General features: G+C 42.0%; 1 protein-coding gene across 1 annotated transcript in view; it reads right to left on the reverse strand.

The window, feature by feature from the left end:
- LOC109032959 (uncharacterized) overlaps nt 1–4057 on the reverse strand; it is a 51964-nt gene extending 47907 nt beyond the window's left edge. The window contains exon 1 of the mRNA XM_072302329.1: nt 2355–4057. The gene's annotated coding sequence lies outside the window, so the exon portion shown is untranslated. The remainder of the gene's footprint in view (nt 1–2354) is intronic.
- Nucleotides 4058–6191: the final 2134 nt, after the last annotated feature.

Below are 6191 nucleotides of genomic sequence, written 5' to 3' on the forward strand. Positions count from 1 at the left end.
AGCTGATCGTGTATCTATGGCCTACACGTCAAATATTTTAATGGATACTTTTAGGGCCTTCGCTGAGTCGGTCTCTCAAGTATTTCTCTCTTCTCAAGAATGTAATTCCGGCATGGAGAAAGTAAAAATACTGAGGTTCGTATTTTTTTATTATTTTGACGATTTTAAGGTTGATGCGCTTTTCAAAAAATGGGCCCATGGGCCTTTGCGCTAGGAGGCATTTTTCCGCAAATTACGGAAATGGATTCTTTGAATTTTTTATTCTAATTTATATTTTCTCCGAGTTTCAGCTAAAGGCATCAACTTTTGGAGCCAAGAGACCGAGTTTTGTGTGACTAGCTCATAGCCTTAACGTAGCCAAGATAAGTCAAGGGTCATAAGCTATTTCCAGAAAAACAATCGACAAGCGTTAGTGGAAAACTTTTCCTGGGAAACTGCAGTCAAACGAAAGCTGAATATGTGTTGCGCGCCTTCATGTGTCTGATGACATGCATTGATACGTTAGAAATACTCAAGCGATGAGTAACGCTGCCGTCTTCCTAGAGAGAGGCAACATCAACTTCTTTAAAATCGCGTTCCCTTCAAAATTAGACTAATGTAATTAATATGATCTGACGTATTCAGCCAAAACAGGGAATATTGTCTTACTTGTAAAAGATGCGCGGCCCATGGCGGCAAATCTAGGAGGCGGCAAATTTTGCAATTTTTTTAAATGTAGGTATAGAAAAAATCGGATTTAAAAAAAAATACAAAAAATATTTCTCATTTCCTAAGGGTATAGTAATTTCGAATTTTGTCGTCTAACGGCGATACAAAAGACAGAACCTTTAATTAATCGAGTTAAGAGAGAGACCAAACACGCATTTTGGCCAGGAACGGCGCGACTGAGAGAGAAATGATGACGAGGACTTGCGATAAAAAGAAGAAGCCCTCGGCGCGGCGGTCGGCATGTAACACATATTAGCGCCTACATTCCTACAAGACTGCACGAATTCTTCATGCATTGCATCAAACACAGTGAGGTCACTGCGGTCAGCGTGAAACGGATAGCGCCTACAAGACTGCATGAATACTTCACGCATTGCGCCAAACACAGTACGGGCAGCGTGGCGCGGCGGCGGAAGTAAAAATTATTAAACCACATTTATGTTTGTTCTTTCATAATTTTTTCGTTCATTTCTTATGAATGGAAGGCCTTGTCCGCGCAGAGATAAGTTTACGAAACTTAACGTTCGCGCAAAGTTCAGTGAATTTTTGCTAGTAGTGTTGACAGGGCTTTCCCAAAAAATGTTTCCAACACGAGTAAACGCGTCTTATGCACCCTACCCCTGCTGGCACGTTCACTTGATGGTTTTTATTGATGTTTCAAAACGAATAAGAAGGGGGTGGCCAAATACAGGCGGCCCATGGGCGGCAAGTAGGTTAATCCGGCCCTGTGTCGAAGGACTTAAAATTTTAATATTGACACCAGCTCATAGATGGTTATTCCAGAAAATTTTAGAGCAAAAAATCGGCAACAAATAGGGAACAAAAATTTGTTTATGATGGATGAAAGTTTTCATTTAAAAACAAGTCTCAAAGGCATTTCAATTGAAAATTTTTTAAGCCTTGCTTCTCAATCTATGTTTCGAAATTTTTGCGCGTTATTTATTCTTCAGAATTGGAAAAAAGCAAAGCTGTGATTCGATCTCTGATTTTTATTCACCATTCCATCCTCTATGATTATCATGTGGAATTTGAATCCACATTGCCTTTTTTCCTCCCAAAAATTGAAGTTTCCCGCAGAAATTTGGAGGTATTATATTTGCAGGTGCGCCCCTCGGTGGCGACTCGTGTAAACGTGACGCTTGCGTTGCCGCTTGGAAGAGTTATCCGTAGCGCCTACTTTTTTGTGTGTATGCAACACGGACATCTCTTGAACACATATAGTTGTATCAAGGCGTTTCCCTCTATTTTAGCTGTATTGCAACTGTCTCCAAGCTGGTAGCTTGGGTGCTTTACTTCTATCTATTTCTGTATAAGGTGGGATGATTTCTTGTTTTCTTAGTTATGCTTTATTACCATTTTATACTATGGGGAATTTTTATTGACAACGTCAATTCATCATTTTATCAAGAGAAGAAGAAATCTCAATAAACTATAGGAATTTAGTTTGTCAATGATGAAGAAAACAACATTGGTTCACATACAAAAATGCCACATGATTGGAAAATTATCGGTGTTTGTTGCCCTACACAAGGAAATGGGTCTTAATTTGAAGAACATAAACTTCGGATAACATTTATACAATAAATGTTTATACTGGGGCAAATGTTTACTTGCATTAAAAAGTAAATGTAGAGACTCAAACTTACCTCTAGCACTATGTAATCTTCGTAATTGCCGAATTTTCAAAAGTCCATCGTCCATCCATTGTTGAATTGCAAGATGATTTTATTATGTTGAATAACAATTTGTGATCTTAGCGGCGCGTTTGTTGTATATTATGGAATTTCAATCGACTTCTCAAAAAATTGTTTGAACACTCATCAAATTAAAATCTGTGACGAAAAGTATTTTAATCCTTCACTATCATGCACCTCTTTTTCAAGTACGAGCCTCTACATTGTTTCAAATTTGACACTGGATAGTCGATGCACAGTCAGAAATGATAGGGTATTCAGCTTGAAAACGCGAAGTTTCAGAAAAGCACATAACTATTGTTTATTTTATTTGTTCTTTCTAAAAGTATCATTATGTAGAAAGTTGGTCCTTTTAAGCCGTTTGCGCTTATAGAGAAAATTGCGTGTGCAGTAATTTGGGAAATGTATATTTATCAGAAGAGTGAGACTTTTCTAGGAGAAAAATTAACTCCACATGACTTTCAAAAACACCCTTCGTCGTTAATTGTATGGATGAATTTTTCCCCTAACTTTCACAAAGCACTAGTACCCGGAAACACTCGTAAAAGCACACAAGGGTGTGCAATTTTGGCACCAGATTATTTCCTTGCAGTCCTTGAAGGCCCAAGGTAACGCCCACGAAATTGAACACTTGCGCAGCTTCTTGATTTATCACTTATTTCAATTATTTAAAGTTATCCTCCGACGAATGCCAGTGGAAAATACCGAGGTAGCTAAGTATACCTTCCTTAACGTTCAGATAACACTAACTTCAGGCAACACAATAAGCGCTGTGGTGGCACCAGTTTTCCACAATAATTGATGGCAAAATTCCTCGGAAATTTGAACACACGCGGATTTGTAATTTTGTTTATTTTTCAGTTATTACCTCATATTCGGGTCATACTTCGATGAACGGACATAATCATTCAGGAAAGTCTGTTTTCCTTCATGAACACTAACACTGACGTACACAAAGCAGCACACGCAAGGGTATGCACTGTGCAAATGTGTACTTTCCAGTCGGCGATAGAAAAGCTTCACAGCATTGAGACACACACGGATATTTATCTTCGTTTATTTTGTAGGTATCTTCTGGATTCCGAACGAAAGGATCCTAATCTATAGGAAACAACTTGTTTTTCCGGACAACTGCGATGGACAAATCCCACAGTATTGGATATTATTCGTTAATTTTCCAGCTATCTTCTAGGTTATCCTTGAACGAAAGATCTATATCAGGAAGGAACCAATCTTTTTCCCGAATGGCCGCTGTAGAAAAGCCCAACAGTATCGACACACGTGGAGTTATTATCTCCGTTTTATTTTCCAAGTATCCTCTCGATTACGACCGAACGGGCTCCGATCGGGAAGAGACAATTCCCGAGGGATTTTTTCAGGAGACAATCGATGATCGCTGGAGACCGGGAAAGCGGAAGCACCGAAGAGCCGCGAAGGACGTCGAGAGGCAGAGCGGACCGCGGCGGGGAATTTCAATCTGGAGACTGAAACATCGGTGAATGATGCAAGTTAAGCTGGAGGAGCACGTGGGTAGTTTTAAGGTGTGGGACCGCGAGCCCCGGGCCGAGGCTCCGATAGGTCGACCTATCTCAACTCTCAAGGCGCGGTTCCTCGTTCGAGAGCCGGTCGCCAGGCTGCTCCGTCGTCCGACAACAGCTCCGGGCTCCTTTTTCCCTGTCTTGTCCGGTCCCCCCCCCCCCCTTCACCACCCCTCTCCAAGACCAACCTTCGATCCGTATGAAATATACATTTTTATCCTCAAACCTGCACTGGAAAAAAAAAACACATTGGATCTAGAGTCCAGACTCTTAAAAATATAGACAAGAAAAAATACTCTTGATTCAATCGGATTTTTGCTTAAATCAAGAACCAAGCCTCTTAATTTGAGCGGATTTTCTTTTGATTTAAGCATAAATACGTCCAGTTTTGAGGATAAAAATGTACACTGGAAAAAAAAACACATTGGATCTAGAGTCCAGACTCTTAAAAACATCGACAAGAAAAAATACTCTTGATTCAATCGGATTTTTGCTTAAATCAAGAACCAAGCCTCTTAATTTGAGCGGATTTTCTTTTGATTTAAGCAAAAATATGATTGAATCAATAGTATTTTTTCTTGTCGATGTTTTCAAGAGTCTGGACTCTAGATCCAATGTGTTTTTTTTTCTTCAGTGTACATTTTTATCCTCAAAACTCGACGTATTTCTGCTATACGGAACTATAGATGAGTGGGAATAGTGTGCTCTAGAAGCTGCCTTTAGGAAAAGTGGAAAGCGAGATTTTACCTCTATATCAAACGGAACCAAGCGCCAACTGTATATGGCACTCATGAGCCGTGTGTATGGGAAAAGAGCTTTGTGCACGGGGCTCATGAGCTAATGCGGACCACGAGCGACCACGGCGCCGGCTTCTTCGCCGCTGTCGTCACAAGCGCTGTATAGTTCCTATTCATTCTTACGGCCCTCGACCAACGAGCAAACCTCTTCTTTTCCATCTGTCTCTGGTTCCGTTTTGCAGAAATACGTCCAACTATGGCGACCACTTACTTTAGCTTTAAGTGGTCACCTTCGGTGTTCTGGCAAGCGAGGAACTATTGAACTGATGAATGCAGAAAACAGCAATTTCCCACTTGTGTATCACGTCATACCTGCCTTGTTTTAAGTAAAACTGTTTGACGAGGCAATATATACTATGATACCTTTTTAACCCCATCGCACGGTCCATTATTAGTATTTGAAACATCCTAGATGTCAAAGGCGCGAAGGACCTTTTTCTCCCACTTCCCTCTCCTCGTTTATCTTCTTTCCCTCCTCCCTTATCCTCATATCCTCCTCATCTTCTTTCCCCCTAGCTTCTCCTCCTCATCTCATTCTCCCGCCAATCCCTTCTTCCTCCTCCTCCTCCTCCTCCTCCCCCACCTCCTCCTCCTCCTCTTACTCCTCCTCCTCCCCCTTCTCCTATCATCCTCCCCTCTCCTCCTCCTTCCCTGATTTCATCCTCTCTCAAAGAAGAGTGGAAACATCTAGCACGTAGCAAAAATCTCTTGAATAGTAGCTAACAACTTCTGTGCGAGACATGGAAGACGGGACTTTCAAAAAAAGGCTCATAAATTGGGATCGCACCTTTGCGTGGGAAGGGAAACGGAAGACGCAAGAGCGGCGATAGAGCGTATTTCTGCGCAGTTGCGAGATGCCGTGCGCCGTGCAGTAGGCCTGAAAAAGTGTTGAAAAGGCGTCGTGACAGCTAATTGAGGTAATATCTTGATAACAGTAGCGAGGAAGGAGTCCGGTTTGCAGACGCAACTTTTCACACTTTTTATAGGTGAGACGAGATGCGGGTAAAAGAAGAAGAAGGAGCAAGAGCTATTGGGTGCCCTCCCGGCAGATCTCGCGAAGAACCGACTGAACCCACGGCGATATCCCGATATTCCTCGAGTATTTGGCGACCGTGTCGAGGTGCCGGAGTCGCGTAATGAGAAGTGCCGTCTTAGATCAACAGATAGCGTCGCGGTAGGAGTGCCACTGCACCACTCAACTTCAATATTACCAGATCGAATGGTAACGTATACAAGTATACAGAAGCCGCTGCTAATAACCGAGTAGTGTACTTGACTGGTGTACTCACTGAGTTATTAACCGTTCCTTCCTCTCGGTATCCCCGCCTTCTCTCCGCCCTGCCCTGGCCTTTTGCTGTTCCGTTATACGAGGTGTTCATCGAACTGTAGAACTTGGGGAAGGGAAAGGGTCCCGTAAGCGAGTAGGTGGAAAAGTGAGTGGTCTTTTGCCCAAA

This window comes from Bemisia tabaci, chromosome 7 (genome assembly GCF_918797505.1).
Source record: "Bemisia tabaci chromosome 7, PGI_BMITA_v3".
NCBI classification, from domain to species: Eukaryota; Metazoa; Arthropoda; class Insecta; order Hemiptera; family Aleyrodidae; genus Bemisia; species Bemisia tabaci.